The sequence below is a fragment of the Sorex fumeus genome, unplaced genomic scaffold (assembly GCF_029834395.1).
Source record: "Sorex fumeus unplaced genomic scaffold, SorFum_2.1 ptg000063l, whole genome shotgun sequence".
NCBI classification, from domain to species: Eukaryota; Metazoa; Chordata; class Mammalia; order Eulipotyphla; family Soricidae; genus Sorex; species Sorex fumeus.
The window spans coordinates 24,511,490-24,536,221 of record NW_026606120.1 but is presented as its reverse complement, the minus strand read 5'-3'; the positions used below and the strand labels follow the sequence as shown (position 1 = coordinate 24,536,221).

Genomic DNA, 24,732 nt, shown 5'->3' with positions numbered 1-24,732 from the left:
TATGCAGATTTTCCTTGACATTATCCTGAAGTTGGGAGAAGTTTCTTTTACAATATAAGTAACTGATCCCACTTTTGAATAATCGCAGACATGTTTACTAGTAGTGCCTGCCCTACTTCAACGTTGGATTCTCTTTTAGGACATTTTCCCTGAGTGTTGTGAGAGAGGTATGCCAAACGCCTTGTTAACATTCTGATTTCCTGTGTAACTAAGAGCTGACAGTAAAGCAGGAGGACTCTTTAAAAGAGTTGTTTATAAAACTAAAATTCCTTATTCACTAAAAAAAGTTTAATTGTTACTTTTGCGTTTCAGCAATGTACATGGAGAAAAACGATATTGTCTAAATGTGATAGTTTTAAATTTATTCTGGCTTCATCAATTTTTTGTCTTCAAACTTCTCAATTTTAAGGGGTAGCTGCATGAAATGGTTGATTCATTTGATCTATTATTATTGTTATTATTATTATTATTTGGTTTGAGGATAACAACTAGCTATGATCAAGGCTTACTCCTGACTATGGACTCAGGGATCACTCCAGTCAATGCTCTGGGGACCATATGCAGTGCCAAGGGTTGAATCTGGGATGTCTGCTTGCAATGTAAGCTCTCCATCTGCTGTACTGTCTCCTTACTATACACTTGAGTTTTAAACATAAAGGGATTACTTTAAATTGTTTAGTTAAACTTAATGAGATGCATATCAAGTATATATTAGACACACCTTATTTGGGGGGGGTTCGAGAAGTGCCTCTCACGGCAATGCTCAAGGCTTACTCCTGGCTCAGTGCTTAGGCTTACTCCTGGATTGATGCTCAGGGATCATGCCTAGTAGATCTCATAGAATCATATGGGGTGCTAGGGATTGACCTGGTCAGACACATGTAAGATTAATGCCCTGCCCCCTGGATTGTCTCTCTGTTCTTAAACTACACATTTTTATAAAAGTTAGATTGAAAGATATCAGTTTCATCTTTTCTTATACTTCCATTTATTACACAAGTGTATTTTGATGACTTTTAAGTTGTGAAATATGAGAGTGGGGATGATATTAATTCTTCTATATATATTGCTATGTATTAAAACCAGTTTAACACTAGTTTGACTGAGGTTGTTTTTATATTAGTGATGAAACTTTTAAATATAAATTGAATGCAAGCGACCCTTTCAGAAAGATAAGACACTGTCAGAAAGTAGAGAAGAAATTGTCACATCACAGTAAAAAGACACCTAGTAGAATGGCTTTCATGTTTTCTTGAAGTACCATGCAGAATAGATATGCTTTCTAGATAACTGAGGATCCTTTACTAAGAGCTCGGAGGAGTTTTGTAAATCTAATGTAAATTCCTATGACACTTATTCTTAGCAAAAGTATATGGGAGTGTTTGCTCTATAGGAATTAAAATTAAAACTACTGATTTAAAATTGAACTCATTTACATTGAATTTTAGTAATATCTTTTGTCAGTATGTAAAAAGTATAGCACTTCAGTGAAACAATATTCACTGATCATAAAATATAAGAAAAGACTTTCCTTGTGAGAGATAGTCTTCAACATCTTTCTATAATCACTGTGTTCACAGAATGAAAATAGACCAATGCAAACATATGGACTTTTTGAGAAGATGCCTTTTCGGAGAAATGTCAAAAGACGCAAAGAATTAAGTCCAAGTATTGTTCTTTTTAGTGCACAGAGAAAATTGACAGTGTAGTTTTTTACTATGTTAAACAGACCAGAGATATTCTATTTGTGTGTTGACTTACACATTTAAACTAATTGATAAAATATATTATACTTCAGTAACATGTTAATGTTTTCTGTTGTAGGATCTGAGATGATTAACTTTGATGGGAGAAGTAACTTATTGTATACATTTAAGCAGAAATACATGAGCTCAACAAAAGATGTGATTTCTTTGAAATTTAAGACCAGGCAAAATGATGGGATTCTGTTGTACAGAGAAGGACAAAATGGCAAATATATCACACTCGAATTAGTTAAAGGAAAACTTGTCTTATTTCTTAATTCAGGTAAATCTATGGGAAATGCTTCGGGGAACTTAAATTAGTTAGATAAAATTTTATGTCTAATTTTTGACAAGTAAATTATTGATTTATCCTAAAACCAGGATACTATTGTAAGTGGAAGAAATAACCTATAAACTAGTATTATGGTCCAAGGGTATAAGCCAGGACTTTCTAGGTGCATGGATTATCCTATAACTGAGTGTGTATCTTGAAAAGGCAACAACAATGTATCTTGAATATGCTTTTATGAAAAAAGTTTTATAAACTTGATTATTCTATAAAATGATTATTTTATATGTTCAACATGTTATCTACCATTATTGCAAAGACAAGAAAAATGATATGAATCATAATTATAAGGACAAATGAAATAGAATTACTCAAAATCTGAAGAAAATTGGCTTCATGACTAGAATAGTTTCACCAGTTCACCAGTCCTTGGGACACAAGGAAAGTGTAATTGTGAGAAGTGCTAAACCTCAATAGTATGAACAGGATGGAATTGTTCATTTACCATTTCTCTCTTTTTAGGAGACTCTAACTCACCCTCCTCTGATGTCCAGGAGGTCCTCACTCTGGGCAGCCTGCTAGATGACCAGCACTGGCACTGTGTCCTTATTGAGCTCCTCCACACTCATGTCAACTTCACTGTGGACAGACACACACATCACTTCCAGGCTAAGGGAGAGCCTGACTATTTGGATCTTGATTATGAGGTGTGAAAATCACTTTCTAATATATTGGATGTACTTTTTAAATGTAAATACCAGGATTTATAAGAATATTAACATTTATTCTTTAAACATTCAATCTTATGGCACCATGCTCATCACCACACTTTCCCTTTTTACCTTCTAGAGATGGTGATGGATAGCAAATAGATTTACTGTGATCATCTGATCATTTCTTATTATATGTCACCATTAAATCATGGTGTTAACCTGAGAATAATTTAATGTGATATTTCAATTATGCCTTAATAAAATACATAATTACCTGCTAGAGAATGTACCAGTGTGTACAGAAAGTTTTTTTTATTCTATGACTAATATAATAATTGAGACTAATATAATGTGAGATGTCTATTATTCCTTAATAAAATACATTATTACCTATTAGAAAATGTACCACTGTGTACAGAAAAAGTTTTTCTTACGAGTTGGGAATTACAGTGAAATATTTCTTGTGGTTGATGATACACAAGAATGTAGGGAATACATTTATATGCTATTGTGATGGATTGTCCCTTACTATTGTTACTCTCACATGGGATTAAGTGGTCATTACATCTAGGGAATAAGTAGATGAAACACTTTCGATATGACATCAACATTTTACAAAGTTTGGAACTTTCTTCTATATTACATCTAGTTTAGGTTTTGAAGATACTTTGAGTTGTAAGGCAATCTTAAACAGATTAGCAACAGAGATAATTTGGAGAAGTAATTCTTTTGTGCCAAAATTTGATTTCTTTTAAATAATGCACCCATTTAGTTCAAATAACTCTTAGGTTACCCTGTTCCTAGATTATAAAACTTAGAAGGTTACGGAAGTAAAGAAAGCAAGGTACAGAAATAAGAAGAGTTGGACAGAAGGAAATAGGAGTTGGGGACTCCTTGGACATAGTGGTGGTGTGGAGCTCTGTTTTATCTATATATCTGAACCACAGAGTCAACAAGAACCAGTGAAAGTATGAGGTACAAACTGCAACAACCAATTTTGCCTGTCAAAGTTGCAGGCTGAGTGTTGAAAAGGAAACTGGGGACACTGATGGGGAGAAATTAACATTTGTGAAGTGATTGGTGTTGGAACACTGTATGTCTGAAACTCAACTATGTGTAACTTTTTAATTTGTTGTGACTTAATTTTAAAAAATATTATCTCATGTAATTTTTAAAGACTTAATGCAAATTTCAGCACATTGCCAAATCCACTTTTAAAATCAGCAATTCCACAATGCAGCTAACAATCTAGAACATTTCAAAAGTTATTTGGTATTAATGATTTCAGCATAATCATTAAATGTATATTATTCTAACTTAAATATTGGCAAAATCCAGTATTCTCAAATATGTCACTTGAAAGATTAATAAAGTAGGATGTAACTACGGTAGGTCACTTATTAGACTAATCCAGACTTATATGGAAATAAAGATAAATTATTATCCATCAATGAAAATTATAGTGCCATAGGAGAAGATAATTGTAAGAGTATTAAACATACTATTTAAATATGACAAATGGAGATATGTAAATCTGAATCATCTATAAATCTGATCATATACTTAACATGATCATTAATGCCAGATAAATTAGATGATTTTCCTGTTCCTCAGAAATATTTTAGGCAGATAAGAAACTCATTAAATAGTGTTATTTATGTCATTTTTCTTCTTTCTAAGATTAGCTTTGGAGGGATCCCCGAGCATAGCAAATCAATGGTGTTACCACGTAAAAACTTTAATGGCTGTCTTGAAAATCTCTATTATAATGAAGTAGATGTCATTGAATTATCCAAGAGAAAAAGCCCACAAATCCTCATCATGGTAAGAAAAATCTATATATGAGTTCAAGAGAAAAGGAAACACAATTTTTTTTATTGATTTGCTTTTTAAAATATACTTCTTCTAGAAGCTGGGAAGGTACAAGTTATAAATAAATTTTTTGTTAATGTTTGGTTTCTGCTATGTATATAAAGACAAATTCATAATTTCATAACATTGTTAAATTATCATCATTGAAAGACAATAATGTAGTGTCTATTTTCTTTTTTTTTAGGTGAAGCACTTTTTGCTGTTTTATTTTACTTTTTTAAAAATTGAATCACTGTGAGATACAGTTACAAAGTTTTCATATTTGAGTTTCAGTTATACAATGATTGAACACCCATCCTTCCACTAGTGCACATTTTCGACCAGCAGTGTCCTCAGTATCCCAAGCACACACATCCCAGACCTTCCCCTGCCTCTATGGCAGACAGTTTTCCCCATAATCTCTCTCTACTTTGGGGCATTATGGTTTTCAATATAGCTAATGAGAGGCTATCATGTTTGGTCCTTTATCTACTTTCAGTACACATCTCCCATCGTGTTCGATCTCTCCAACCACCATAGAATTAGTGATCCCTCCTCTATTCCGTCTACATTCTCCCCCATCTAATGAGGCAGACTTCCAACTATGGAGCAATATTCATGACCCTAGTGTCCACTGTCCTTGGATATCAGATTCATATTCTGTTATTTTGTATTCCACAAATTAGTGCAGTCATTCTAAGCCTGTCTCTCTCTTTCTGACTCATTTCATTTAACATAATACTATCCATGATCATCCACATATAAGCACATTTCATGACTTCATTTCTCTTAACAGCTGCATAGTATTCCATTGTGTAGATGTACCAAAGTTTCTTTAACCTGTCATCTGTTCTCCTGCACTCAGGTTGTTTCCAGATCTGGCTATTATGAACATTGCTGCAATGAATATACATGTGCAGATGTCATTTCTACTGTGCTTTTTTGCAGCCTCGAGATATATTCCCAGAAAGATGTTGAGGGGTCATATGGAAGCTCAATTTCTATTTTTTGAAGGAATACCCATATTGTTCTCCAAAACGGTTGACCAGCCAACCTTCCCACCAACAATGAAAGAGAGTTCTTTTCTCGCACATCTGCGCCAGCACTGGTTGTTCTTGGTTCTTTTTGTTGTAGTCCAGTCTTTGTGGTGTGAGATGATATCTATAGTTGTTTTGATTTGCATCTCCCTGATGATTAGTGATGTAGAGTATTTTTCATATGTCTTTTGGCCATTTGTACTTGTCTTGAGGGAGCTTCTGTTAATTTCTTCTCCCCATTTTTTGATGGAGTTGGAAGAGTTTTTCTTCTACAATTCAACTAGTGACTTGTATATCCTGGGTATTAACAACCTATTAGATAGGTATTGAGTAAATATTCTCTCTCATTCCTTGGGTTCTCTCTGTATTTTGGTCACTGTTTATTTTGAGGTGCAGAAACTTCTTAGTATAATGAAATTCCATTTGTTTATGTTTGTTTCCACTTGCTTGTTCAGTGGTGTTTTACCCTTAAAGAAGCTTTTAACTTCATTATTATGGACAGTTCTGCCTACATTTTCCTCCAGGTACCTTATAGATTTGAGTCTGATATTGAAGTCTTTAATCCTCTTTGATATGACTTTTGTGCCTGGTTCCTTTTTTTTGCAGATAGATATCCAGTTTTCCCAGTACCACTTGTTGAAGAGGCTTTCCTTGTTCCACTTCATATTTCTTGCTCCTTTATTAAAGATTAAGTGATTGTATATTTGAGAGTCTGTAACAGAATATTCAGCTCTGTTCCATAGGTCTGAAGGTCTGTTTCTTGTTCAATACCATACTGTTTTAATTACTACTGCTTTCCACTCGGCCATCCTGACATTCATCTTTCAAACAACAAATGTTTTTAGATAATATTTCAGTTGTGCAGATAGAAAAAGAAACTGATGTTATTCCCAAGATATTAATTAACCTGTGTAAGGTTGCACAGAAAATGTGGAATTTCAAATCGAGGCTTTCTGACTGAATTGTGTGCTCTTCTAACTAACATTACTACATTGCTTGCTAAATCATTTTAGGCTTTGGAAGTTTAAAATAAAATAAACCCCAGTTATCTTTTGTTAGAAAACAGTATCCGAATTGCCTGTGAAAATGATAATTTTTATAATGTTTTTAAATTTTGTTAATGCTATGTTATAAATGAACACGTCATTTTATCATTGTGACAAAATTAGCTAACCTATTTTTGTCATGCAATGTAGGGGACAAGGGTGAAGATTTTTGGGGATTAAATATTTCAATTTGCCATTCAGTTTGCAGTTGGATGTGTATTCCAAAACTACTTCCTGTGGTTTATGCTAGATTTTGTGTTGTTTGTAGCTCTGTTTCAAAATTTGTCTTGCACATACCCTGGGGTGAAAGACAAATTATAGTTTGTTTTTATAATTACTGAAACAAAAACAAATTATAATTGTAGCTTTTGCTAGGATTTTCAGCCTCCGTTATTAGAATTTAGAAGATTTCTTTTTATCATTTAGTTTCTAAGAGAATTGCCCAGTCATTTAATAAGCCACATTAGCAAATTCTGAATGAATTAGATATCTGCTTTTGGTGTTGATGGTAAATTTTTAAAAGGGGTAAGTTTTGCTTTCCAGTTTTAAATAACAATATACAATTCAGGATGGTCTTGATCATTTAAAGGGCCTCTGTAGCCCTTTAAATATTCAAACTAGTACAGCCTGGTTCTTTAATTTGATTTGCATTAATTGCCCTTTATCACGTACTTGATTCTAACCAAACACAAAATTTTCTTGTTTGGATTTCGGGAATTGGTTTGGACCACACCTAGCTGTATTCAGGGCTTCCTCCTGGTGGTGCTCAGGAGACTATAGGTGTTAGCTACAGATGGAACCTCGTTGGCTGCTTGCAAGGCAAGTGCCCTATCTACTGTATTTTCTCTGGCCCTAAAGACAAAATACTTTTTATCTAAAAAAAATTTTAACTCTGAGCCCAGCAAGCTATTGAGAGTATCCTGCCCACACGACAAATCCTGGCAAACTCCCCGTGGCATATTTGATATGCCAAAAACAGTACCAACAAGTCTCACAAGTTGTTGTGAGATGTTACTGGTGCCCGCTGGAGCAAATCAATGAACAATGAGAGGACAGTGCATGATAGCTTGACCTCTTCCTTTGCTATCTGTATGAGCTTGATATCTTTCTCTTGGTTATCTGCTATGGCCAGGACTTCCAGTACTATATTGAACAGGAATGGTGAGAGTGGGCAACCTTGCCTCATGCTCGGTCTTTGAGGGAAGGCTTTTAGTTTCTCCCCATCGAAAATGATGCTTGCTGTGGGTTTGTGGTATATGGTTTTGACTATATTGAGGAAAATTCCTTCAATGCCCATTTTCCTGGGAGATTTTATCCCAAATGAGAGCTCTATCTTGTCAAATGCTTTCTTTGCAGCTATTGATAGGGTCACATGGTTTTTACCCTTTATTTTATTGATATGATAGATTACATTGATTCACTTGTGAATATTAAACCATCATTACATCCCTGGGATGAATCCTGCTTGGTCATAGTGTATGAATTTTTTTGGTGAATTGTTGGATTTTGTTTGTTGAGGATCTTTGTGTCTATGTTTATCAGGGTTATTGGCCTGTGGTTCTCTTTCTTTGTGGTATCTCTGTCTGCTTTTGGTATCAGGGTGATGTTTGCTTCATAGAAACTGTTTGGAAGTGTTTATAATTGTACAATTTCCTTAAAAAGCTTTAAAATGATTGGGATTATGTCCTCTTTAAATATTTGGAAAAATTCACCAGTGAATCTACCTGGGTCAGGACTTCTGTTTTTGGGGAGAAATTTTTTATTACCGTTTCAATTTCCTAGATGGTGATAGGTCCGTTTAGATAGTCCAGGTATTATTGGTTCAGTCTCAGAAGGCTATAGGAATCCAGGAGTTTATCCATTTCCTCAAGGATTTCTTGTTTCATGGTATGAAGATTCTCAAAGTAATCTCTGATGATCCTTTGAATTTCTGTAGTTTCTATTGTGATATCCCCTTTTCATTTCTGGTTCTATTTATTCGGTTTTTCTCTCTTCCTTTTTTGTGAGTCTTGCTACAGATTTATAGATCTTGTTTATTTTCTCAGAGAACCAGCTCTTATTTTCATTGATCTTTTGGATTGTTTTTTGGACATCCAACTCACTAATTTCTGCTCTAAGTTTTATTATTTCCTTACTCCTGCTTTGGGCTCCTTTTGTTGGTCATTCTCCAAGCTCTTAAGCTGTGAGGTTAGGTTACTTAGGTGGGTTCTCTCTTCCTTCCTGAGGAATCCTTGTAGAGCTATAAAATGTCCTCTTTATACACCTTTTTCTGTATCCTATAAGTTCTGGTAACTCGTGTCTTCATTTTCCTTCATTTCCAGGAATCTTTTGATTTTCTCTTTGATTTTCTTTCTAAGCAACTCATTCTTCAGCAGTGAGCAGCTTAATTTCCAGGTGTTTGATTTTATTTTCTGTTTATGTGTTTTATTCCCTTATATTTTCAGTGCATTCTGGTCTTCAAATATCATTGATTCAAGCTCTATCTTCTTAGTTTGATGGAGTTATGTTTTTTGGCCCAGCTTGTGGTCAGTCTTAGTCCTATGCACACTTGAAATGAATGTGTATTCAGCTTTTTGAGGATGAAGTGTCTTGTATATATCTACTAAGTGAGCTCCTTTCTTTTATTTATTCATCAAATAAAGCATGTCCTTGTTAAGATTGAGTCTAGCTGACTATCAAGAGGTGACAAATCAGTGTTGAAATCGCCACTAGTATTGTGTTGCAATCTGTATCTTCCTTCAAGTCTGTGAGTAGTTCTTTTAAGTATTTCACTGGTCCCTCATTAGGAGCATATACATTCAGGAGTGTACATTGTTCCTGATGTGTAGATCTCTTGATCAATAGGAAATGAATTTCTCTTTCTCTTGTGAACTTTCTTCAGACCGAAATCAATGTGGTCTGATACTAAATGGCCAGCCCAGCTTTTATGAGAGAGGTGTTTGCCTGAAGAATTGTTTCCAGCCATTGACTTTGAATCTGTGTAATTTTGTGTTTGCTCTGACTGTTCAAATGTGTTTCTTGCAGACAGCAGAATATTGAGTTCAATTTTTGATCCATCCCTTGCCACTCTGTATCTTTTAATTGGTGCATTTAGCCCATTGATGTTAAGAGAGATTATTATTATCATGGGGTCTTGTATCATCATTCTGCTGAATTTTGGTTTATTTGAGGGGTTTGTCTTGTCTTGTTCGTGCAACCATGGTTTAGAGTTTATGAAGTTCCTGAGTTGTGGTTTGTCTGTGAAACTGTGTATTGTTCCTTCCACTATGAATGAGTCTAGCTGGGTAAAGTATTTTGGTGAGGAATTTATTTAACTGAGTTTTTTTTCACTGTATCCCATCACTGTCTTAAGTCAGCTGTACATCTTAAGGATGCACCTTTATAAGCAATTTCTTGCTTTGATCTTGCTGCATTCAGAATTTTATGTCTGTTTAAGGTGTTTGTCATTCTGATCAGGATGTGTCTTGGAATATTTTTATTTGGATTTCATCTAGCTGGTACCCTTTGGGACTCCTGAATCTGGTTGCATGTGCTCTTCAGCTCTGGGAACATATTAGCAATGATGTCTTTGACAGTTTCTTTTTCATCAGGGTTTTCTTCCTGTCCCTGGAACTCTAATGATTCATATGTTATTCCTCTTGGCTTCATTCCGATTTTCTCTTCACAGTTATTGGTTCATTATGAGACTCTTTTCCATTTTCTGCTGTTGTCTGGAGATTCTCTGCATCACCTTGAAGCTCACTGATTATGTTCCTTAGAACCTGTTACTCTACTGTTGAGGCCTTCCAATGAGTTTTTCAATTCACCTACCAGGTTTTTCAGATCTGTCATTTCTGTTTGTAATTTTGTTTGTATTTTCCACATTTCTGCTCTCAGATTCTCTTGTATTGTTTTGGAGGTGTGTTTAATTTAGCTCCCTAATCATCTTCAGTAGTTCCCTTCTATGTTCCTCATGAGAGAGGTTGTCTAGTGCATTATTACTGATTTGATTTTCTGGACTAGTCTCTTCACTAACTAAGCTTGGTGGGCTTCTGTGTTGCTTTACCATTGTGACCTGTGCAGTTTAGACTTTCAAGCTTACTGTTACTATTGTGTTTTTGGTGTAATATTAATTGAGGTGGGGCTAATAAATTATTGGCCTAATGTATTTTTGGTGTTTGGGCTGCCCTAGTGAAAGTTTAACATAAGAGGGCAATTTATGGTTCATATGTGATGTGGAGGGGAGAATATCTCGAGGTTGGATGTCATTCCCACCAAGCCTGTACCTGGGTTGGGGGAGATGAGCGAGTCCTTGAAAGTTGGCTGCTATTGCTATTTCTTTGTTGGTTTACTTTTACTTCTGATTTTTCTACCCACGAGTTTTGCTTTTCAACCAAGCCACATTGATACTAATCAAGTATTTGTCTTTCCATATATATAAAAATAGAATTTTATGTAAATCACTAGACTGATAGTCACACATATTAATGCATACACATGCCTCCACATTTTATACTGTTAGCAAGAATGAAATTGTTAAAGCTTATTTTTCATTTTGATTTTCTGACAGCAACATCTCACTTCAGTGATTTAATTCTATGTCAGAGTAGCTTTAAAACTTCCCATTATGAAAGTATAGTATTATGTATTTGGTCATTTCCTAGTGAGGGCATTTGCTTTATTCTTGCTTTTTGATTACTAAAAGCAGACATTTGTGGGGCCAGAGTGCTAGTACAGCAGGTAGGGCATTTGTCTTGCAGATTACTGACCCTGATTTGATCCTCAACACTGCATATGGTCCCCCCAAGCCCTGCCATGAGCACTGCTGGGTGTGATTGCAACTCCCACTTGCCAAATAAAAGAGAAGCATTTGCACATGTACATATATTTTTGCTTAGAATTTTCACTGATATAATTCCTGAATATAACATTTTAGTCAAATGTTTTATATAGTTTCAGAAATTATCAAATAGTTTTGGTGCTTTCCAAAAATTGTAACATGATACTTTCACTAAAATGAGAGATACCTCTCTTCTCCTATAAGCTAACTCTTTTTTTATTTTCCATCTCTTAGTTCCTTGCCAGCTAAGTCAACTTGACTAATTTCTTACTGTTATTTCCTGCTTATGTGACTACAGGTAAATTAAAGAAACTCCAAATATTTGTTTCTTTAATTTCAATTTTTAATTTTTTTTATTTGAAGAACAGTTAGTTACAAAGTTGTTCCTCGTTGGATTTCAGACATACTATGTGTCAACACCCATCTTTCTGTCCTTCACAAGTGTACATTTCCCACCACCAATGTCCCCAGGTTCCCTCCTATCTCTAAACCTCCCCTGCTCAACCAGCCTGCCTCTATGGCAGGAACTTTGGTCCTGTCTCTGTGTCTTTGGTCTATCTGTCTCTGTCTTTCTGTCTCTGCCAGTCTCTGTCTCTCTCTCTCTATGTTTTTCTGTCTGTTTCTTTCTCTCTCTCTCTCTCTCCCTCTCTCTCTCTCCCTCTCTCTCTCTCTCTCTCTTTCCCTCTCTCTCTCCTTTTGGGCATTGGTTTGCTACACAGGAACTGAGAGGTTATCATGTCTGTTCCTTTTCCCATTTTCAGCCAGCAGTCCTCATCCAGAGTGATCATTGTCATGGTGATCCCTTTATCCCATATGCCTTCTCTCCCAGCAATTGAGGCAGGCTTGCAACTATGGTCCAGTCTTCCTGGCCCTTGTTTCTACTCTCCTTGGGTATTAGTCTTTCACTATATTTTTTAATATTCCAAACATGAGTGCAATCATTTACTTTTCTTAAGTTTTTAAATTTTATTTTCATCAGGTTGTTCACATTAATTGATTGCATTCAATATTTCAACACCAATCCCACCACCATTACACCTTCCCACCATCATTATTTCAAATTTTCCCACCACTACTCAAGCCTGCCTGCCACAGGAAGATGCTAGATAATTTATTTTCTATTGCTCATTATGAATATAATGAGAGGTCACACAGCTGCTTTTGCAGCTGCATTCTCCTGGAATTCTAAAACTGTAAATAATTGGGATCTGGAGACATCTATATAGGGACTAAATCCATTCTGAGATTCATTTGTGAGTCTCTGGGTGAAGGCAGTTGATATACTTAACTGGGTCCTGGAGACAGTTTATAGGCATGACAGCCAAGGAATACAGGAGGAGAGACGAGGAGGGACTGACCGTCCCTTGTCACCATGTGGCCTGGAGTTTTCAGTCCCTGGTCCCATGTATGGGGGTTTTTATTTAAGAATTTTGTGCCCACCAGGGTTTTATTTGGAGTAAGCAGAGAGAAAGCACCTGCTCCATCTGAGATGCCTGAGTCAAATCTGCTCGGTATGGGGTCCTGAGAAATCTTTGGCGAGCTACTGTCTTCTAATTGCTGAGTCTGAGTGTAATAATTTGATGTCTGTCTCTCTCCTTCTGACTCACTTCACTCAGCATGATAATGTTCATGTTCATCTATAGATAAGCGAAGTTTATGACTTTGTTTTCCCTTATAGCTGCATAGTATTTCATTGTGTAGGTGTGCCATTGTTTCTTTATCCTGTCGTCTCTTCTTGGGCACTTGGGTTGTTTCCAGTTTCTTGCTATTCTGAGTAGAGCTGTGAACATAGAAGTGCAGTTGGCATTTCTACTGTGTGCTTTTGGACCCTTGGGATATATTCCCAGAAGTGGTATTGCTGGCATCATATGGAAGCTCTATTCTAGTTTTTTGAGGAATACCCATATTGTTTTCCATAAAGGTTCGGACAGTTGGCATTCCCACCAAGAGTGAATGAGAGTCCCTTTCTCCCTGCATCCATTTTGGCATTGGTCTTTTTCTTTTTGATGTGTGACAGTCTCTGGCTTTCCATAGATTTGTATTTTATTTTCTTATCAATGTGAACATTGATTATTATGTCTTATTATTTTGAATACCTTTCTGTTTACTTTTATAAGAACTTTCATACTAATTTATAGTTTTATGTTAGTAAACAACATTTTATCATTTTTAGTTAAAACATTTTTTGTATTAATTTTGTTTTAAAGATTTTATGGTATGTTGGGTGCATAGATATTTTTGTTAGTCATCAGTTTATCTATGTACTTTCTTGTAGCTTTTTTCAGAATCTGACTAAAACTTTAGACAATGTATCTGGCCTCATGAATCTTCCTGTAACATCTTCTAATGGTTTTATTGTTTTAAAAATCTAAATCTGTATCATTTTATGTGATGTAAGCATTGATTTTAATTTTATCTGATAAATTTCCATTTGTTTATTTGCTAGAGCAGTGAACCAAATCTTTTCCTCCACATAGTTGAATTATCATAACTTTCACTCCATCCTGAGCATATGTGAACATCTCCGATGCTTTTGTTGACTATTTTTGTTCCATTGAAATATCTATGTCAATACCAATACTACATTGACCTGATTATAGTGATTTCAAAATATGCTCTGGTGTCTAGAGTCTTGTTTTTCTTAACATAATATTTGTTGAGGATGAGGGGAAATTTGGGGACATATAGGCTTCCCTGTGAAATTTATGAAAACATATCCAATAGCAGGTAAAAGTTCTTATAGCAAACTTAATTGGAATTGCATTCAGATTTTTCTCTTCAGACATTATGATTAAAGAGATTTGTTTGTCAAGCAATGAAAATAATCTAGACTATAAAGTGTTGTTTTTTAAATAGAATTGTGAAAAATTAAGAGCATTCCCAACTGATGGGTTAAACTTTAGGCCAGTAACACCTCTGGGTGAAAGCCTGTGAGAACTTTTGAAGAGGTAAGTCTGCTTCTGGTTCATCTTGGCTGGCTGCACATTTTCCCTCAGATGTGCATAAATATTCCTCCCACTAAGAGTTGCTATCATCTGAGTGACAAGAATAGTTCCTGGATTTCAATTATACAATGATCAAATACCCATCCCTCCACCAGTGCCTGTTTTCCACCACCATGAAATCCAAGCACAAAAATTTGTAAGTCTACAACTGTACCTCATGGTGTTTCACTAATAAAAATTTAAAAAAAAAGAAGGAAAATGCAGAGTAAAAAAAAAAAGAATAGAAGAATAATTCCTGGAACTCATGATCCTGTTTCACTGATGAAAACATGTAACATCTCAAGGGAGAAAAGCTCTCCTCTATTGTATCTTTTACTCAGCCCAAAAACTCAGGGAGAAAGTTGCTATAGATCCCTTTGCTAACACTGAGAAATGAAGTTGGAAATTTCCTAAAACGTTGACCAAACTAGGTGCCAGAGGGAAAGTACCACAGACAGGTAAGGTGGTTGCCTTGCTGGATACCTGACCAAACCAGGTTCAATCTCCAGCACCTCATGTAGTCCCCCAAACCCCACATGGAGTAATTCCCAAAGCAGAGCCAGGAGTAAGCCCTGAGCATGCTGGGTGTTGCCCTAAAATAACAACAACAAACAAACATTGACCAATCCAGAGTAGAATGGTATGAAGGATTGTGAATGATTCTGTTTGTCTACTTGGAGAGGACTAATATTTAAAATACGTGTTTACTGAGATGTTTGCAAAAAAGATGAATCTTGGAAAACTGCTGCTACTGAAATGAAACTGTCACTCTTGTTCCTAACAGTGTCTTTTACTGTATCCACAGGGAAATGTGACTTTCTCCTGTCTGTATCCTCAGCCTGTGCCCATAACATTTTTGAGCCCCAGGAGTTACTTGGCTGTTCCAGGCACCCCAGGAAAGGATGAAGTGTCTCTTGCTTTACAGTTTTGGACATGGAACTGAGCAGGACATGTATTTACTAGCGGGTTTCATCATGGGTCCGGAGACCTCAGTCTTTCTCTAAATGATGGAAAACTTCAGCTGAGTCTCTTCCATCTTGTACATCCACTGAGGAGTGTCACAGCAGGTAAAAATGTGCTCCCTAATAGGTGTGTGTTCAAAAGGGTGTGTGGGCACTCTCATCACGTACATTAGGTGGCGATGAGCCACTTCCCCACCCCTACCTCTGACAGCAGCCAACAAACACATGAAGGAGGGAACGGGGCCGCCAAGCTGGTTGGTGATCAGTTGCCATTTATTTCAATCTCTGTCCTGCCATTTATTTCGTTCTCCCTATGCGCCTATTCCGATCTAACTGAGTGCTCCATTCCAGTCTCAAGCTGCCCTTCTTTCCTGTCTCCTTCTTTCCCCTGTTAGTCTCCTGGCACTTGGTCTCAGTGCCTTAGTCAAGAGCCCAGCCTCCAAAGGTTGGGGATACCAATCACACCTGGGTGAGATAGCACAATCAACATATGTAAAGCCCTTCCTTCAGGAAGCTCTTCTAAGACAAAGATCTCCTCCTGCTAGGAGATCAGCTCAAGGATGTGTTTCTCCTTTCCTTAGTCCATATACATTTAAACATTTAAATGGTTATCTTAAATTTATGTCTTAACGATATTAGTCATTTTGTATAGACACAGTAAGAAATGTATTAAGCTTAAAAGATGGATCTCCTGGGGACATCTCGCTATAGATCCCAGACTACAGTTTTCAGGCCAGATTAGTCTGTCCTGAGGGTTTTAACTGCAGGGTCCTTGTCCAGTCACTTCTTCTTGGGTCATGACAGAATTCGTTCACAATCGTGCTTTTAAATTATAAATTTTATGGCACTTATATACCCTGTCCTGTTTTGAAACCAGGGTTGCTTATAGCTTGCCCTGGGTCCATCCAGTCCCTTCATCAGGACCCTGCTTTGGGGTGCTAGGAAGGAAAGGCAACCAAGGCTTAAGTTGAGTTAAATATTACAGATGTCTGGGAGTAAATGTTATTTGGACTCAATTATCTTCCAAGTTACAAAAGCACAGAATTAACTGTCTTCCTGTGTCAACACAGAAAGGACATTGCTGTAAAGTAAACTATGCAAAGGACATAAGGGAAAGAGAAAAGCAATATTTCACTTACAAATACAAAATCCAGAGTCCTTAGCAGGATCTGACCTTACAAGTCACAGGGTTTAATTTGGGGATATAGGTGATTAACAGATAGGGAAGCAGAGCACAGAGAAGAAGTTAAAGATTAACATAGAGGAGTGGGAGTGCCTCGGGAGCACTGTGATGGGCGTAACTCAAAAAACCTAAACTCCTTGGCCAAGGGAGAAAGGATGAACCAATGTTATCCTACAAATAGGCATTTGATCTCTGACTGAGCCAAGGTTGGCATCTCTAAAATTAACAAACAATTGAATCCATTAACATTTATAATCACACCAAAAGAAGCTAAATTTTCTTTACCTGTGGTTTACATAACATTATGATGGAAGTTTAGCACAATTATTTTAAAAATTCAGAAAATAATTTTATTTATAAGGTGAATGATGGTTGTGATATCTTTAAAATAATGAAATGCATTAGCTTAATCCTTGTTAGTTTTGAGAAGTCACATTTTTAGCTGTCTTGTGGAATTATACACACATATATTTTAAACAGTTTCAAGTCATAATTTTCCTCTCTCTTGTCATAGCTGGGCTGGAAAGAGTAGGATATTTGCCTTGCACTCAGCCGACCGGGGTTCAATTCCTCCATCCCTCTCAGAGAGTTCGGCAAGCTACTGAGAGTATACCGCCCACACGCCAATGCCTGGAAAGCTACCCATGGCAAATTTGATATGCCAAACACAGTAACAACAAGTCTCACAATGGAGACGTTACTGGTGCCCGCTCGAGCAAATTGATGAACAATTGAAGATAGTGCTTCAGTGCTACAGTGCTTGTCAGAGCTGCTATTTCCCTTTGGGGGGCTGCTGGTTTTGGATGTATTTTTGTAACTATGGGTGGATATTTGACTATTTTCCAAGGAGAATCCATTTGTGTGTAGAATAACTTCTAAAGTTATGACATTATTGAACTTTGGGGATTATCTTGCATTTTAAAGTCCATTAATATGTAAATCTAGGCACACTCATGACATGTTATTTCACAAATGTTAAATGAGAAAGTAATATATTACGTGACCATAGTCATGGGTTTTATATTTAAATAGTAGAATTTAAATTTTTCTTTTTTATATGAAAAATTCTGATTATGTGAAGTTCCTTTTAGACCCTAGGAATGGAATTGAGTTGACTGAGATTCACTAAATTAAGTCTTGGTTTGTGTAAATTCGAAATTCTCATGCAATATGATCTGAATACGATAGATTTTACAGATTCTCATGGGTACACAACACCTATTCTCTCATTACATATCATATTAATGGAATTTTCTGAAAGCTGAGAGTGGAGCTTTGCAGAAATGTTTTATTGTTCCAATTTTTAAGCATTTACACTTCAACATTTGTTATTTTTTTATGGAAGAACCAAGGACAAATTTTTATTGATACTTGCTGATTACCTTTGCAGTTAAGTACATTTAAAGAAAATTTACAAAAAATAACACCAGCACTTTTTCTTAAACCTCCAGGGTATTTTTTCTCAATCCATATTTTCTCCCAATTCTTACAATCTCTTTCCCTCTGATAACCACAGTTTGTGTCAAAGTGCATCAGTTTGTATATTTTTTAATTTTATGATTTTTACGTTAAAAAACATTATTTACAAAGTTATTGATAGTTGAGTGGCTTGTCCATTCATTTTATTTAATCATTGTATCACTGTATAAGTCATCCAGTTGTTCATCGATTTACTCAAGCGGGCACCAGTAACACCTCCATTCATCCTAGGCCTGAGATTTTAGCAGCCTCTCCTTACTCGTCTTTACCAACATATTGGAGGCTCTTTCAGGGTCAGGGGAATGAGACCCATTATTGTTACTGTTTTTGGCATATCGAATACTCCATGGCTAGATTGCCAGGCTCTGCTGTGTGGGCGGGATTCTCTCAGTAGTTTGCCGGGCTCACCGAGAGACATATATATATATATATATATATATATATATATATATATTTCTCTATGATTTGTTGCCTACTGTCTGAACCCAATCAAATATAGTGTGGTAATTATGGAAAATGTCTAGGAGTATGTTCACTCGGCTGTGAAACTCGGCCCAAGCATGTGGAAAATGACCTGGAGCGTGGTGGTGGTTGGGTCGTGGAGTTTGACTGCTGGGGCTGAGTCCCTTATTTCTTTTATAAGTTTTATTATTCTGTTTGCCTTTCTTCTGATGTATTCCCATCTTCAGTGGTGACTTTCACTGTCTTTAATTTTTTTGATTGTTTTTTTGGGTCACAAACTCTGCCAGGGATCAAACCCAGGTCAGCTGCATGCAAGATAAACACCTTTCCTGTTGTACTATTACTCCAGGCCACTTTAATGGATGTAGTTAGATGTAGTAATTATGCTGCAGATATGCTTTACCACCTTTAAGAAAGATAGCTGAATTTTCAGACTGGAAGAAGCATTTAGGGATTTTTTTTTGTTCTCTGAGTTATAGAGGACTTTATTTTAGGATCAATTTCTTCATGTTTTAATTAGATTTTTTTGTTGCCTTTCATGATAATAAATTTTGAGTCTGAGAACATTTCTGTTTTCACAAATATGAAACAAAACCTACTGATAATAGAAGAGTTCACTTGATCACTTGATATCCCGTTACTCATTGATCTGCTCGAGTGAGCACCAGCAATGTCTCCATTCATCCCTGTCATGTGCTAAGTAGCCCAACGGCATCTGCTAATTCTAGGAACATGAAGAGCCTCAAACTGATCGTTCACGGTCTTGATGAAGAAATCTGACCATCTCAGAGGTGGGTGGCCAGACGATCTTTTGACATCCCTTGGAATCAAGTAGGTAATGGCTCTAGTCCAGTGGTTGCCTCCAAATCTCATTACGTGTCCAGCCCATCTCATTTTCGATGCCTTGGCAAACGATACAGCATCCCTAATTCTTGACTGTCCACGAAGGTCGGAACTCCAATTCTATCTCTCATTTGAGTGAAGCATGATACTGCAAGCATAACTCTTTAAATTCCTCTTTGAGAGACCCAAATAGAGTTCTCATCCTGCTTTTGTAGGGCCCAGGTCTCTGAGGCGTATGTTATTGCAGGAAGAACAGTGGAATCGAAGAGATGTGCCTGGAGCTGGAGGTTCTTTGTCCATTTAGCTATTTCTTCGATATTCTGGAAGGCGTTCCAAGCCACTCTCTTCCTCCTGCACAACTCAGGTGCCAGTTTGTTCGACATGTTGACTTCTCGACCTAGGTACACATAACTGTTGCATTTGGAGATGTTCGTCCGGAATTTGGTATGTGGGCAGGTAGACATTGAGAGTGAATGGAAGGTCAGGAAGGAGACCATTTCTCATAAACATTGTCTTCATTAGATTCAGCTATAGTCCGACCTTTCCACACTCACGGTTGAAGTCGGCCAGCATTTGTGCCGTTTGGCTGATGTCTGGTGTTATAAGAATGATGTCATCAAAGAAGTGGCGGTGGTGTAGTTGCAGACCATCTATCTTCACTCCCATTCCTTCCCATTCCAGTTGTTGCATGTAGTACTCGAGGGTGGCACTGAAGAGTTTCAGTGAAATGGTATCACCCTGCCGAACCTCTCTCTTGATGTCAATGATCACCTTCCTCTAGAATTGTGAGATCCTGGTAGTGAATCCACAATACAGCTCATGGAGGATCCTGCTGTATTGACTTTGAATGCCCTGTTTGGCTAGGGACTTGAGGACTGCTTCTGTCTCTACAGAATCAAAGGCCTTCTTTAAATTGGTGAATGTGAGAAAGAGTTAAACTCCCGAGAAACCTCAGTGAGCTTGGTTATCATGTGGATATGGTTGATTGTGCTAAATCCTTTTCGAAAACTGGCTTGTTCGCATGGTTGTCCTTCATCTAGCATTCTGCCAATCCTATTCAGGATAACTCGAGCGAACAGCTTGTAGACGACAGACAACAGGCAGATTAGGTGATAGTTGCCAATGTTGTGGATGTCTTCCTTCTTGTACAGTAGTGCAGTCCTGCTGTTTTTCCACTGGGATGGAAACTTGCATTCACACAGCTAGTGTGTGAAGAGCCGAGCCAGTGTATTGATGAGTACTGACGGCAGGTTCTTCAGGTGTTCAGGACTGACCTTGTCTGGGCCAGGTGCTGTTCACTTCTTTAGCAATGAAATGGCATGTTGAATTTCGGAAGGGACAACGTTGAGAACGACATATCCATCCTGCGGAATTTGGTATGTCGGCAGGTGGACAAGGCTATCAAAGAGATCCGAGCAGAAGTCCTGGATAATCTTCTCCATTGCCCTTCTGGAAGATGTGAGAGATCCATCAGGACGTTGGAGGGCAGTCATCTTGGTCTTGTAGTTGGTGAAAGACAGGCAGGCATTGCGAATGCTTTTCCCAGCTTCTGCCACATCTGCCAGCACAGCTGCTCTTCTCTCTTGGAGGTCTTCCTTTATTGATTCCCTTCACTGCTTTGCGAGTTTGGACATTTGCTTGCGGTTGCCTGAGGCTTGCGCCAAGCCACATTGACAAATGAGCTCGAGAGTTTTTGAAGACAGGCACCTTTTTGTGGCTATCTCTCTCTTGGCATTCCTCGCACAATCATGGCGGTGCTGAACCAGTCAATCATATTCCTTGTCAATGTTGTCAGTGATGGCATCTTCCCATGTTTCTGCAATAGTAGCAAAGAGCTCCCTGTTGATGGTTGTTCTGGTAGTTCTCTTCTTAAACTTTTCAGCTTTTTCTCCCTCCTCTGTGAAGTAGAATTTTGCATGAAGGAGACAGTGGACTGATCCCATTTGGAATTTTGGGACAATAGCGACATCAGTCAGGCAAAACCATCGATTGAATATGATGTGGTCAGTTTCATTGTGGAACCGTCCACTGGGAGACTCCCATATCCAATGTTTAGATTTAGCCTTTTGGAATTGTGAGTTATCATGGATGGTCTTGGTTAACACGATGAACTCGGACTGTCTCTCACCCTGTTGGTTCCATTCTAGGCCATGGGTCCTGATGTGGAGTTTTATGGCTGATCTTCTCAGTCCTATCTTGGCATTAAAATCACCAACAATGATCTTTTAAAAGGTGTGGTCTACTTTATAGGACTTCCCCAGCTCCATGTAGAACTTCTCAATTTCTCCTTCATCATAATTGGATGTTGGTGCGTAGACAACAAAGATAGATACTGCTGGCAGTGAGCCACATCTGTTCATGTGAAATTTTCCGATTTGGGTTCTTAGGCATTCTTATGAATCAATGTTTATGGCTAAGTTCATGTTGACAAGGACACCAACACCACCAACACCTCTTTTGTCCATGTTCTGAGGAATAGTTCTTCCCCAGTGTCAAAAATGGTGTGATGTGATTGATGCCTTCTTGTCTCGGTCAGACCAATGATGTCATACTTGATCTTTCGTGCTTGCACCATCAGGTCCTCAATGGATGCATCCAATGCCGGCGTACGTGCATTGAAACTACAGTCATTTTTGTCCTTCTTCGTTTTGGCAGCCTAGGTCGGCCCCGAGATTTTATGAGGCTATCCTTCCTCATCCTTTTTAACGCTACCCTATTGGTGGCTCTTTCAGGGTCAAGAGAATGGGACCCATTGTATTTACTGATAGAGGAGTTGAATTTTATAAGTTTGGTTTTGAGACCACACTCAGCAGTGTTCAGGGCTTACTCCTGGTTCTGTGTTCAGGGATCACTCCTGGCAGGGCTCAGGGAATTATAAGGTTTGTTGGTTATCAAATCTTGATTGTCTGCATGCAAGCCAATTACCCACCCTGCTGTACTATTGCTTCATCTCCAAAGAACTAACTTCAAACTTTTCCATTCCTGTAAATCTGTAAATGTGTCAGGAAGCATAAAATTAAGATTTAATGACTTGAAAAAAAATAGTTACAGCTGCATTGTCAACAGGATTCATGATCTTTTGGGTTATACTGGGAACATTTCTTAGATCTCAAGCCCATGTTGGAATCAGAAATCAGAAATCAAGGAAAAATCAAAAAGGTGGTTTGAAGAACAGTGGAAGAACATGGATTTACTTGGTTAATTGGACAATAAACACTGTATGTAGTATTAAGATAGAAATGGCTTTCAGACAGTCTACTGAAAATATATGATCATATTTTACTTGGGGATAACAGTTTTACTAGAAACAAATTCTTACAGGTTGACTTTTAACTCAATAGGTTTGTAAATAGCCCATATCATTTTCAGGTTATTAGTTGGCAAACATACCAATGAAACTGCTAGACCATTATTACTATTATTATCTAATCATCCAGGGTCTGCCCCAATGAGGTTAACTAATAACCTGAGCATAAACTCAGATTAGATAATAATGTTTTTAATTAAATGAATGAATAAAGTTATTTTCTGTTTTTTTGAAACTAGCAAAGTTTATTGGAAAGTAGAAGAGAAAGGAAAAGTAACTCCCCACGTGGAGAAGAACTTACTATAGCACAAAGTTCGAGGTGTTTCTTTTGTGACTCATTTCCCCTGATTGACCAAGCCCTAAGCCCTCTTAATTGAAGCAAGCATCTCTATGCATTGCTGAGTACCAGTGACCATCTGTGCTTCTAATGGAGTCCAAGAGCATGGGAAGAAGGGAATGTAGTCATTGCCTTTGGCTTAATTTTCGCAGTTGAAATATGAATGGACGTAGCGTATGCCACATCTGAATAGAAGCTCCAGTTGCTATATCAAGCGTTGTGTTTCCCCATGAGAGAGAGAGGGCCTTGTTTCCTCCAAGGTTGATTAACACTTACAGTACAAAGGACGAAGATTTGCATGGTTTGGGGCCAGTGTGAGAAACTGACCTTAATTATTTGTTGAAATGTGGGATTGTTTGCCTCCAAGAAGCTAACAAAAAAATGCCTGGATGAGTGGTTTGGGCCACTACTCTTTACTGGTTTATTTATGACTGATGCAACATTCACTTTTCATTTACTCTAAGTTCCTTCGTCATGGGACAATTGGTGGCAATGTCTAAACTAATCCAGACTAAACTTCATGAGCATTTTCCAGTCTATCACTGAGAAAAAAACATTATATCATAGACATAATTAACATAAAATGACTTCTTTAGGATAAACTAACATTAGTTTTTTAAAAATAATACTTATTGGCAGAGTACACTATGGCATTTGGAAAATATGGAAAATATAAAAATGTCAAAATAAAAAATAAACATACTTTGTTAATCCAAAAATTTAGTTTAATATTTAAGAGCCTCTCCTTCAGATTTAACTCTATTTTTATAAATGTTTAAGTATGAACACATTAAAAATATGTATATGTACAAGTGTATGTATACTCACATATAAATAGGTACATCGTTTTGAAATACTTTACATCTTGTTCAGCAAATTTTCATGTTTTATTATAACTTAGATTACTTCTTTTCAAAAATTGATAATATATTCTTCCAAATAATCTTTAAGATTATTATAGGGAGTAACAGTACACAGAAATAAGGAAAATTATATTTCTAACATAAAAGTTTATAAAATATCTTATGTTACACACTCTCCAGATATTAGTGAAATGGATTGAAATAAATACAAGATTGAAATAAGCCCTATGTCCTGTCACTGTAAATAGTTCATTTTATGATTGTTTAGGATGAATCATGAAAATTCCATTTTTGTGAGGCCCTTGGAGTAGTCTCTTTCACCTAGATCTGCCTGAGATATGGAATTTCACACATTTTCTGGATTTCCTCATTCTGGGGAAATGGCTCACACATCCTTCCTTGAATGTATTTTTACCTTTTTTCCCCCTTTCTAGTGAGAGAGAAAAACATGCCTCTATATTTCTCTCTATTTCTCTCTCCATCTCTCTATCTCTCCCTCCCTTCACATCTCTCTAAAGTTTTTCAATAAAAACTTTTTCTTTTCCAAAAAAAAAGGCTGTTCCACATTCTAATGTAAAATAATTGGACTCTCTATTCTTGTTACCTCTTTGCCCCTTCATTATTTCATTTCTTCTTTGTCTATAATTTTCACATTTTTAAAAACAGGGTGGGGTTTAATAGCCACACCCAATTGTGCTCCAGGCTTACTCCTGACTCTGTGGATGCTGTTTGGCTGGACTCAGGGAAACAATTTGAGGTGCTGAGGATGGAACCCGGGCCAACCATGTGCAAGTAAAGCAGTCTATTCACTG

General features: G+C 37.1%; 1 pseudogene; it reads left to right on the top strand.

The window, feature by feature from the left end:
• Positions 1-24,732, top strand: part of LOC130035264 (contactin-associated protein-like 3) — a 199,287-nt pseudogene that overhangs the window by 65,850 nt on the left and 108,705 nt on the right.